Source organism: Vipera berus, assembly GCF_964194415.1.
Source record: "Vipera berus genome assembly, chromosome: 8".
In the NCBI taxonomy this organism is placed as follows: Eukaryota; Metazoa; Chordata; class Lepidosauria; order Squamata; family Viperidae; genus Vipera; species Vipera berus.
This window is the reverse complement of record NC_138211.1, coordinates 16,419,786-16,432,716: the sequence shown is the minus strand read 5'-3', so window position 1 is coordinate 16,432,716 and position 12,931 is coordinate 16,419,786. Positions and strand designations below refer to the sequence as shown.

At 46.4% G+C, this 12,931-nt stretch overlaps 1 protein-coding gene across 1 annotated transcript in view; it reads left to right on the top strand.

Moving 5' to 3' along the window:
- Positions 1 to 12,931, top strand: part of LOC308671401 (zinc metalloproteinase-disintegrin-like protein H3) — a 287,574-nt gene that overhangs the window by 221,279 nt on the left and 53,364 nt on the right. The gene's annotated exons all lie outside the window — the stretch shown is intronic.

Here is a 12,931-nt window from a genome sequence, read left to right as displayed (position 1 = left end):
GGGATGGCGGCGGCGGCGGCGTTGTGCCGGGGCCGCTTTAGACCTCCCTTTCCATCGATTGTTTATTCTCGGCTCCATCAGCGTCCTGGCGGCGGCAGCAATGGCGGCGGCGTCTGCAGCAACGCTCCGGTGGTGGCGGTGGCCCTGGTGGCTCAGCGGCGACGCTGTAATCAACTTATTGTTTCCTCTGCCTGCTTTGCTCTTTTTGGATGGCCTGGTACTCTTACTGCTGTTGGTGGCCTCGAGGGTTCCTGGGCTAGCCGGTTAATGCCGGTGGATCCCAGTGGAGCCCAGTGGTCCCTTGGAAGATCTATGTTTCCCGTGACACCAGTTGTGACTCTGGTTGGTGCCATTGGATTTGTGGACCTAAAAGAACTAGATAATTTGGAAGACCCCAATGATTGCAGAATTGGCCATGATCAACTTTTTCGAAGGACAGAGCAGCGGAGGATTTGGCCACCTAGTAGTGCAGACTTTGATGATGTAATACACTATTTCATCCCTGCCTTCGGACTGTTCTCTATTGCCATTCACATATCGGCCCCAAAGGATTCAGAGTCCCCTGGGTACTGGCCACAGTGAGAGGGTGGCCTGAACTTACATCTGCTGCCCCTAGAGGTGAGAGCTCTGGGGGACATGCTGTACCCAGGATGGATGTTTCGGACTATTTCCCCCTGGTATAGGCTTTCCAACTGTCGTGAGAGGGCGGTGGTTGGCCTGTCCTGGGGTGACACCCAGCTGAGTGGCAGTGGCTGGGTGGAGGCTCGGGACATCTATTTGCTCTCTGTTTGGTTCCTCCTTAAATCAACTGATTATGGACTGCCTATATCTGGACTGCTTTATGCCTTGTTTTAGGTACTCCTCTACGGACTTGCTCGCCCTCAGGGGTGCTCCCCCTTCCTGGAGGCGGCCCGCCTTTCCAGCCGAGCATAATCTCGAGGAAGGTCCCATTTATTGGGATCCTGAGAGATGGCCGGGCACGGTTATGGGCCTCCGACGTAAACCTAACAGGAGGTCCTTGATTTGTTTTCTGTCAAAAATTTTTCGGGGGTTAGGGAGGAGGGAGGGTTCTTTTTTTGGTTGTTTGGACGAGGGGGGCAGTCCAACTACCTTTGTTCAGGCTAGTGCTGAGGCTGATCGCGGAGGGGAGGAGCGGGGGTCGGCTGCTTCTGGGGCTCCAGGGCCAGTCGTGGGATTGTCCATTCCCACGACGATAGGGAATGGCAGCAGGTGTAGGAACAGAGGGCCGTATCGGTCTCAGGGAAGGCCTCTCCGCTGCTTACAAGCGGTGAGGCACTCCGACCCTCTGGTTCCGCCCCGAGGTCCCGGGAGTGAGGATGTGCAGCCTCCTGAGCTCCGGCTGGTGTATTTGAATGCCAGGTCGGTCGTTAATAAGGCTCCTCTCATTCGAGACTTGGTCGAGGGTGAGCAGGCTGACCTGGCTTGCATCACGGAGACCTGGTTGGGCCCAGAGGGCGGTGTTCCTCTGGTTGACCTTTGCCCACCAGGTTTCCGGGTGCTGCACCGGCCTCGGGCTCAGGGTAGGGGTGGGGGAGTGGCTGTTGTTGTGAGGGAGACCTTGTGTCCGCGGGAGGCCACCGTTCCCCAGACAGTCGGGTGTGAGTCTCTCTTTTTGAGATGCGGCCCTGGTGCGCAGTTGGGCTTGCTGCTGGTGTACCTTTCGCCTAGTCACGCAGCAGCAGCCCTGCCTGAGCTGCTTGATGTCCTCTCTGGGCTGGTGGTTGAGTTCCCGAAACTTATAGTTTTGGGGGACTTCAACCTACCATCGCTGGGAGGATCATCTGAGTTGGCTCGGGAGTTCATGGCTTCCATGACGGCCATGGACCTGACGCAAGTAATTACGGGACCGACTCATGAAGGAGGCCACACCCTTGACCTTGTTTTCTTGTCTGGACGGTGGTTAGATGATCTTGGTGGGGGCTCTCCAATTATTATGCCCCTGTCATGGACCGATCATCATCTCCTGCGGCTGGTCTTCCGTTTTGCCACCCCCCGCCGTGGGTGCTTGGAACCACTTAAATGGTACCGCCCCAGACGCTTAATGGATCCCCAGAGGTTCCAGGCGGCGCTGGGGTCCCCACCTGCCTCCCTCGCTCACAGCTCGGCCGAGGCCTTAGTGGAAGCCTGGGAAAGGACGGCCACTGAGGCCCTTGACCGAGTTGTACCCTTGCGGCCCCTGACCCGGTGCAGATCCCGCCGGGCTCCATGGTTTTCTGCGGAGCTCCGGGAGATGAAGCGTCGGAGACGGGGCCTAGAGAACGGTTGGAGGTCCAGCCGATCCGAACCCGACCGATTGCGACTAAGAGCCTTTATTAGGTCTTATCTCGCTGCAATTAGGGAGGCGAGGTCCAACCACTTCGCCACCCTTATTGCGTCCGCAGATAATCGCCCGGCTGCCCTGTTTAGGGTGACTCGCTCCCTCCTAAATCAGGAGGTGAGGGAGGATCCCTTGCAGGGACGTGCCGAGGAGTTTAACCAACATCTGTCGGACAAAATCGCTCGGATTCGGACCGGTTTGGACTCTGACTGGGCAGAGTCTGACGATCAGGACACGGGTGGTCTTGTCGATATCATCTGGGAGGAGTTTGATTCTGTGACTCCGGAGGAAGTGGACAGGATCATGGGGAGGCTGAGCACCACCACATGTTTACTGGACCCGTGCCCTTCCTGGCTGGTTTATGCAGCCCGGGAGAGGACACGCAGCTGGTTCCAGGCAGTTATATCGGCTTCTTTGAGTGAGGGTATCTTCCCCACCGTCTTGAAGGAGGCGGTGGTGAGGCCTCTCCTCAAGAAGCCTGCTCTGGACCCGGCTGTATTGAACAACTTTCGTCCTGTCTCCAACCTTCGCTTTCTTGCGAAGGTTGTTGAGAGTGTGGTGGCGCATCAGCTCCCTCTGGTCCTGGATGAAGCGGATTATCTAGACCCGTACCAATCGGGTTTCAGGCCCGGGCACAGCACGGAGACGGCATTGGTCGCGCTGGTGAATGATCTCTGGAGGGCTCGGGACAGGGGGCATTCCTCTGTCCTAGTCCTATTAGACCTCTCGGCGGCTTTCGATACCATCGACCATGGTATCTTGCTGCGGCGTCTCAGGGGATTGGGAGTGGGAGGCACAGTTTTACAGTGGTTCTCCTCCTATCTCTTGGGACGTTCGCAGTCGGTGTTGGCAGGGGGGCAGAGGTCGACCGCGAGGTCTCTCATTTGTGGAGTTCCTCAGGGGTCGGTCCTCTCGCCTCTCCTGTTCAACATCTACATGAAGCCGCTGGGTGAGATCATTCGTGGCTTTGGAGTTGGGTATCATCAGTACGCTGATGATACCCAACTTTTCTTTTCGACCCCAAACCACCCCAGTGATGCCCTCAACGTGATGTCCCGTTGCCTGGAGGCGGTTCGGGTCTGGATGGGGAGGAACAGACTCCAGCTCAACCCCGACAAGACTGAGTGGCTCTGCATATCTTCATCCCGGGTTTATTCGGACATTCCACCTCTAGCTATGGGGGGTGAATTATTGCCCCCCGTAGATAGGGCTCGCAACTTGGGGGTCCTCCTAGATTCACGGCTCACCTTGGAAGATCATATAGGAGCCGTGACTAGGGGGGCCTTCGCACAGGTTCGCCTGGTGCGTCAGTTGCGGCCCTATCTTAGCCGGGATGATCTATGCACGGTCACTCATGCGCTCGTGTCCTCTCGTCTGGACTACTGCAACGCTCTCTACATGGGGCTGCCCTTGAGGACCACTCGGAAGCTCCAACTGGTACAGAATGCAGCCGCGAGAGTGGTGTTGGGAGTCTCCCGATACTCCCACGTTACACCTCTGCTCCGTGAGCTGCATTGGTTGCCAGTTGTCTTCCGGGTGAGATTCAAGGTACTGGTAACGGTATTCAAAGCACTCCATGGCATGGGGCCGGAGTACCTCAGGGAACATCTGCTGCCGGCATCAAGCTCCCTGCGCCCTGTGCGTTCCCACAGAGAGGGCCTCCTCAGGGTGCCACCGATCAGAGAATGTCGATTGGTGGCCCCCAGGGGGAGATCCTTCTCTGTGGGCGCTCCGGAGCTGTGGAATCAGCTACCGGTAGAGCTCCGGACGGCGCCCGATCTTCGCTCCTTTCGTCGCGATCTCAAGACATTTTTGTTTGTACAAGCCGGCCTAGCCTGAGGGGGGTTGTGTTGGGGTTGTTTTATCTTTCGCTTTTTAATTTTTCTGGGGGTTTTTAGCGTTGTATCTATATTGTTTTTAACTAGGGCAATTGTTTAATCTTTTTTAATGTTTGTATTTGCTATTTTATTCTGCCCTGTGAACCGCCCTGAGTCCTTAGGGAGAAGGGCGGTATATAAATGTTATTAAATTAAATTAAAAATTAAAATTATTCACAGTCATCCAGAAAATTCAAAAGTTAGTATTTTGTTTCAGAAGCAGCCCCTAACAATAAATAAATCCACATATTGTAATACGATTCCAAAGGTGCTTTTCAAAAGTCAGAAGGACCTTCTTGTTTTTTTTTCCCTTGAAAATCTTTCACTTCTCAGCCAAGTGAAGAACTGAAGAAACTTCCTGAATAAGAAGGAAAACATTTTCCTTTTTTTAAAAAAAATATTTATTTTGATTTGCTAACAAGAATAAAATGAAAACAGAGAAACAGAACAATCACAGCTTTTAAAATCACAGCTTTTTTGGAGGAACATTTAAACTAAATAATGGGTATAGTGAGTTAATTGATACAGTACATCACTGTCCCCGGCAATCTAAGAAAATAGGGGAAGCCAGGCACCACACAAGTTATGCAGCAAGTAAACACAGCGTCAGTCATAAAGGACTCAAATGTCTATACACTAATGCACAGAGTATGAACAGTAAACAGGGTGAACTAGAAATTCAGGTAAATGAGGGCAGATATGATATTGTTGCCATTACGGAAACATGGTGGGACGAAACCTACCAATGGAACACACAGCTAGAGGGATTTAAACTATTTAAAAGAAATAGACTAAACAAAAGAGGCGGAGGAGTTGCTCTCTATATAAGAAATAACTTTATCTCTACAGAAATAGAGCACAACAATGACGAAAACTGTAAACCTGAAAGCATTTGGGTCAATATAAAAGGGGAAAAAATGACATTGCCATAGGTGTATACTATAGGCCACCCAACCAAACAGAGGAAATAGATGAACTTTTTGCTAGTCAGCTAACTAAGGTATGTAAGAAGCACATCACAATAGTAATGGGGGACTTTAATTACCCTGATATCAAGTGGGAGACAAACTCTGCACCAAGTGGAAGATCAAACAGATTCCTGTCAAACCTAGCAGACAACTTTCTCTCCCAAAAAGTAGAGAAGGGAACTAGGGGATTAGACATATTGGATTTAATTCTCACTAACAGAGATGAAATGATAGAAGGTGTCGAAGCCACAGGAACCTTGGGGGGAAGTGATCATGCAATATTGGAATTCAACATTCTGGAGGCACAAGCAATAGAACATAGCCAAACTAGAGTCTTGGACTTTAAAAGAGCTAATTTCAATAAACTTAGAGAGACCATGGGAAGAATTCCATGGATGAGAATCCTAAAGGGGAAAACAACTCAAGAAGCTTGGGAAATTTTGAAAAGTGAGATAATAAAGGCCCAGTCTAGTACAATACCAACAAAGAAGAAAAATAACAGCTCTCAAAAGAAACCAGCATGGCTGCATAAAGAACTCTCTGATAAATTGAAAGATAAAAAGGACAAGTATAAGAATTGGAAAGAGGGGCACATAACTAAGTCAGAATATCAGCAAATAGCCTGTGCCTGCAAAGATGAAGTGAGGAAAGCTAAGGCTCAAAATGAACTAAGGCTTGCAACCAAAGTCAAAAATAACAAAAAAAAGCTTCTTTCAACATATAAAAAACAAGAAAAAAGTTAAGGAAATGATTGGTCCATTAGTGGGGGAAAGTGGCAAGAAGGTGACAAGCAATAGGGAGAAAGCAGAACTATTTAATTCGTTTTTTGCATCTGTCTTTACACAAAGGGAAAAAACAGTCCAACCTACTCAAACCAGTGCCATAAAAAACAGAATAGAAACACAAGTTAAGATAGGCAAGAAAATGGTAAGTGAGCACCTGTCCAGCCTAGACGAGTTCAAATCACCAGGACCAGATGGATTACACCCCAAGGTTCTCAAGGAACTGGCAAACGTGATCTCAGAACCACTGAACTATATTTTTCAAAGATCCTGGAGCACTGGGGAACTACCAGAGGACTGGAAGAGAGCTGATATAGTTCCCATCTTCAAAAAAGGGAAAAAAATAGATCCAGGAAACCACAGACCTATCAGCCTGACCTCAATACCTGGGAAGATTCTGGAAAAGATAATCAAACAACAAATCAGCGAACACCTTGATGCAAACAAAGTCATCACTAAAAGTCAACATGGGTTTGTCAAAAACAGATCATGCCAGACAAATCTTATTACATTCTTTGACCAAGTGACAAAATTAGTGGACCAGAGGAACGCTGTAGATATAATTTACTTGTACTTCAGTAAGGCATTTGATAAAGTAGATCACAACCTACTACTTGATAAGATAGAAAAATGTGGGTTAGATAGCATTACCACCAGATGGATTCGTAGCTGGCTGACAGGCCGTACTCAGCGTGTGGTCCTCAATGGAACTGCATCTACATGGAAGGAAGTGTGTAGTGGGGTACCCCAGGCCTCTGTTCTGGGCCCAGTGCTCTTCAATATCTTCATTAATGATTTGGATGAGGGGATAGATGGGGAACTCATCAAATTTGCAGACGACACCAAGCTGGCAGGAATAGCCAATACTCCAGAAGATAGGCTTAAGATACAGAAGGATCTGGACAGACTCGAACACTGGACACTATCTTAGAAAATGAAATTCAATGGTGAAAAAAGTAAGGTTCTACATTTAGGCAGGAAAAATCAAATGAACAGGTATAGCATAGGTGGTACCTTGCTCAATAGTAGTAACTGTGAGAGGGATCTCGGAGTCTTAGTAGACAATCACTTCAATATGAGCCAGCAGTGTGCTGCAGCTGCCAAAAAAGCCAACACAGTGCTAGGCTGCATTAACAGAGGGATAGAATCAAGATCAAGTGAAGTACTAATACCACTTTACAATGCTTTGTTAAGGCCACACCTGGAATACTGCATCCAGTTTTGGTCACCACGATGTAAAAAAGATGTCGAGACTCTAGAAAGTGTACAGAGAAGAGCAACCAAGATGATTAGGGGACTGGAGGCTAAAACATATAGGGAACGGTTGCTGGAATTGGGTATGTGTAGTTTAACGAAGAGAAGAGTGAGGGGTGACATGACAGCAGTGTTCCAATATCTCAGGGGTTGCCACAAAGAAGAGGGAATCAAGCTATTCTCCAAAGCACCTGAAAGCAGGACAAGAAGCAACGGATGGAAACTAATCAAGGAGAGAAGCAACCTAGAACTAAGGAGAAACTTCCTGACAGTTAGAACAACTAACCAGTGGAACAACCTGCCTCCAGAGGTGGTGAATGCTCCAACACTGGAGGTTTTTAAGAAGAGACTGGACAGCCATTTGCCTGAAATGGTATAGGGTTTCCTGCCTGAGCAGGGGGTTGGACTAGATGACCTCCAAGGTCCCTTCCAACTTTATTATTATTATTATTATTATTATTATTATTATTATTATTATTATTATTATTATTATTATTATTATTATTATTATTATTATTATTATTATTATTATTATTATTATTAATGAACATCCAACACTAAGAATGAAGACAAAGGAAAAATAAAGAGGTTTTTTATGGGTAAAAAAAGGTGGGGGAACCTAATTGTTGAATATATCTAACATTGCAAGATTCAATCTGGGTCAGTCGTCAGGACCAGAAGTTTCGTCTCTGTGTCCAGCATGAGTCTGAAAGGTCAGTAAACAAAAACTTGCAAAACAAAAACTTGCCTGCATTGTGTTGAATCCCAATAAGACGTGGTCACCCTCTCCTCAGCTTCAATCTCCTCTATCCTTCCATCTCTCTTAGTAAGAACACCAGCTATTATTTCCTTCCAGATTTAATAGAAGCCACCCTGGGTTTGTCAAAAAGAGGTAATTCCTTATTTCTTTCTCTGACAAAATGACTAAATCAGTGGATTAGGGAAACAGTGTGGACATAGTTTTACTAGAAGACGTCAATATGGCATTTGACAAAGTAGACCACAGCCTACCTCTTAGTAAGACTGAACAATGTGGGATAATCAGTACCACCACCTGATGGATTCACAATTGGCTGACCAACCACACTCAGCTGGTAGTTCTCAATGGAACTCCATCTACATGGCAGGAAGTATGCAGTGAAGTGTCCCAAAGTTCTCTTTTAAGCTCAGTACTCTTCCACATCTTCATAATCTAGATCAGGGCTTTTCAACTTTTTCACCGATTGTACCACTTTTAGGATATGGCAATATTCAAGTACCACCAATCACCTAGCAAGGTATCAAAAACTCAATGGCCAAGACAAAAAACAACAAAAAAAGAAAAAGTGATAAAGTACAGTACAGGTTTCCTGGGCTCCAAGATCACTGCAGATGGGGACTGTAGCCAAGAAATTAAAAGACGCTTGCTCCTGGGGAGGAAAGCCATGGCAAATCTAGACAGCACACTAAAAAGCAGAGACATCACCCTGTCAACAAAAGTGCGTATAGTCAAGGCTATGGTCTTCCCAGTTGCAACGTATGGCAGTGAAAGTTGGACCATAAGAAAGGCTGAGCGCCAAAGAATTGAGGCCTTTGAACTGTGGTGCTGGAGAAGACTCCTGCGAGTCCCTTGGACTGCAAGGCGATCAAACCGGTCAGTCCTAGAGGAGATCAACCCTGACTGCTCTTTAGAAGGCCAGATCCTGAAGCTAAAACTCAAGTACTTTGGCCACCTAATGAGAAGGAAGGACTCACTGGAGAAGAGCCTAATGCTGGGAAAGATCGAGGGCAATAGAAGAAGGGGACGACAGAGAATGAGGTGGCTGGATGGAGTCACTGAAGCAGTAGGCGTGAGCTTAAATGGACTCCAGAAGATGGTAGAGGACAGGAAGGCCTGGAGGAATGTTGTCCATAGGGTCGCGATGGGTCGGACACGACTTCGCAGCTAACAACAACACAGTACAGGTAGTCCTCGACTTACAGCAGTTCGCTTAGTGACTGTTTGAAGTTAGAACGGTACTGAAAAATGTGACTTATGATGATTTTTCACACTTATGACCATTGCAGCATTCCCAGAGTCACATGATTTACTTTCGGATGATTGGCAACTGATTCATATTTCTGACTGTCACAGCGTCCCAGGGTCATGTGATCCCCTTTTGCAACCTTTTGACAAAAAAGTCAATGGCTGGGGGGGCATGGCCAGCTCAACGTTGCTCAGGTCAGGGGGGCTCATTTGGGGGGGTGGAGTGGGCGGGGCTGTGGTATGGATCCATGGGTCTCCAGTGGAGGGGGTGGGGGTGGGGCTGGCACCAGGGCATGGTCCACCGGAGGACCCTCCCTGTTCCTCTTGGGCTGTGCATGGGATCCCAGATGATGGTGCGTGCTGCCCAGAACCCTGAGCAGCGAAAGGCAAGCACCCAGCCTGGCCCTTGAGCTCCCAGGCACTAGGACCCTGCAGCTCATCCCAGTCCAGCCCCACTTCCCCGAGGGGGCACCCGGTGGAGCTTACCTCCTCCTCAAGGCTGCTGGCGCTGCTGTGCTGACTCTCCTTGGCCAGGCTGCTCATGGTGGGTGCAGGAGGGCAAAGTGCCTGGGTCAGAGGGAGGCCTATTCCCTCTCCATGTGAGGAGACCCGGCTTTGTAACCAAAACATCCTTCGCGATAGGATGGGAGGCTACTAGGATAGGCCAGGAGGAGGGGGCAAGGGGATGGCGAAAGGGCGGTAGGGCTGCTGGTTGCCAAATGCTAAGGCAGAACTTCCCTCAGAGCCTCCCTTCCTGTAATTATAATTTATTTCCTTCCTTCCTTCCTTCCTTCCTTCCTTCCTTCCTTCCTTCCTTCCTTCCTTCCTTCCTTCCTTTTTTCCCTTTTCTTTTTTTCCCCTTCCCTCTTCATTCTCCTTTCTTTCTTCTTCCTTCCCCTCTTTCCTTCTTTTTCTTTGTCTTTCCTCTTTCCCTTTCTCCTTTCCTTTCCTTTCTTGGATGCTCAAATGCAAAAGGGGAAACATTTCTTGATGCCTCCTTGCCCTGTGATCAAATGCCACTTTTCCTAGTAGTTTGTGGCCACTTAAAAGATTGGGGAAAACAAACAAACAAACTAGGTTCAGTTTATCCCAGTACAGAAAATTGTGGCTGTGATAGTTGATCAGAGCTCCTCATCTATTTATGTCCAATAGCTTTAACGTTTAGGAACAGAGGTAGCTTAGTTGCTTTTCTATTAATACATAATCCTTAAAAGGGCTTTTCTGTAGGGACCCTGCCTTGGTCTAATTCAGACTGGAAACATAGCAAAGGAAAATATTTTCCCCACTCTGCTTTATCCTGTTTTCCCCACTGGAAAAGGCTGTTAGCAACACACAAGGAGGGGATACTTTCCTAAGAGCTCACAATTCAAGAATACCAATGTTGACTTGCCAACAAAGTTCTGTCTGTGACAAAACAATAGAAAATTGCTTTCTCCTTTGAATTGGGGCATTTCCAATCAAGTTACTTCTCCTTCCTTCCTTCCTTCCTTCCTTCCTTCCTTCCTTCCTTCCTTCCTTCCTTCCTTCCTTCCTTCCTTCCTTCCTTCCTTCCTTCCTTCCCTCCCTCCCTCCCTCCCTCCCCTCCCCTGCTTTTTTTTAAGCTGCCAGAGGCTCCAGGCAGAGGTGGCAGCAGGCAGGCAGCAGTGGGCAGAGGCTTCACATTTTGACCCCTCCCCGATGTCATTGCCTCTGTGTGGCTCTCAGCTCACCTCTCCCAGACACACACACACACACACACACAGAGAAGAGAAGAGAAGAGAAGAGAAGAGAAGAGAAGAGAAGAGAAGAGAAGAGAAGAGAAGAGAAGAGAAGAGAAGAGGAGAGGAGAGGAGAGGAGAGGAGAGGAGAGGAGAGGAGAGGAGAGGAGAGGAGAGGAGAGGAGAGGAGAGGAGAGGATAAGTTGGTTTGGCAGCTAAATCATATAATGAAAGAAGAGGGAACTGGGTATATCCTGTCTAACAAAGAGAAGGACCAGGGGTGATATGATAGCAGCCTCCCAGTACTTGAGGGCCTGTCACAAAGAAGAAGGGGTCAATTTATTCTTCCAAGCAGCTGAAGGCAGGACGAGAAGTAACAAGTAGAAGAAGAGATTCAATCCAGAACTAAAGAGAAATTTCCTGACAGTGAGAACAATTAATCAGTGGAACAATTTGCCTCTGGAAGTAGTGGGTTTGCTACAGGTTTTCTTTTTATATCATTTTATATTTACACACACACACACACACACACACACACAAAGTTTGATTAGTTTATTGTATATGAAAGAAAGAAAATACAAAAGTAAATAGCGGGAAAGATAGGGAAGGGAAAGGGGGAAGAAAGGCACTGACTTCTGACTTTCTTTGATGAAGTAAAATAAAATAAAATAAAAATAAAAATAAAATAAAATATCAACATCAAACCTCAACTTTTTACGTTTACAAAATAGTGTAAACTAGCCATTTTGATAACAAATCTATCAAATTGATAAAGCCCCAAATCAAAATTTCATTTTTTTCCATCTGAAGGACAAAGTCCAGAAGCGGTTCCCACATAGCAATAAAAGTATTCATATTCCTTTCTTTAATCACTACAGTCAATCTAGTCATCTCTGCTAGCTCCATCAGGTTTTGCAACCATTCCTCCCGTGTGGGAATCGATGTGGTCTTCCATCTCTCAGCGTAGAGTGAGGTTGCTGCTGCCAACTTATATAACATCAAAGTTCCCTATTTTTTCCCCTAGGAAAAAAATCCATTAGTCCAAAAAGAGAAGTCTCTGGTTTTCTTTCCATATTCACTGTAAGAATTTTCTGTATCAACACATGAATCCTACTCCAATATTTTCTTGCTTTATCACATGTCCACCACAAATGGTAAAAGTCCCCTCTTGACATTTACATTTCCAACATTCATTTCAAATGCCTTTATACATTTTCGATAACTTATCTGGTGTTAAATATCAATGGTACATCATCTTGTACATCATCATTTTCTTTTAAATTATAATTTAATGTCAATTTTAATCTTTTATTTCACATATGCTCCCATTCTTCAAGCATTACATTATACCCAAAATTCCTTGCCCACTGAATCATATGTTTTACTTGTTCATTTTCCAGATTTAAATTCAATAACATCTTATAAACTTTAGCAATAATAGGTTCATCACTACCATATAGTAGGATTTCCAATTCATTTTTAACAACACTAAACCCATTTTTATTTTTTGCCTAGATTAAATCTTCCTTTCAATTGCATATGTGTGAACCAATGGCAGACATGACCTTCTGATTCTAGCTCCTCCTTGGATTTGAGGGTACGCTCCCCCAGATTAAAAGATATTATTTCACCATAGATCCACCAATTGGGCCTCATCAACATCTCTTTTCTGAAAAAAGGCTTCTTGTTGGGAAACCCAAAGTGGAACCTTCGTAGAAAACCTTGTTTTATATTTATTCCAAACTCTCAAAATGGCACGTCTAACAAAATGATTGTTAAAATTAACACTTTCTTTAACTTTGTCATACCACAAGTAAACATGCCAATCATACCTTAAGCCATGGCCTTCTAGGTCCAGTAGCCTCTTATTCAGAAGGTTCACTTTTAGCCAAACCAAACAACAAGCATCAAAGTACAATTTCAGGTAAACCCCAACCTCCTCTTTTCTTGCAATAATTCATACCTGATTCTTGGGTTTTCCCCTGCCATATAAATTTTGAAATATCTGTC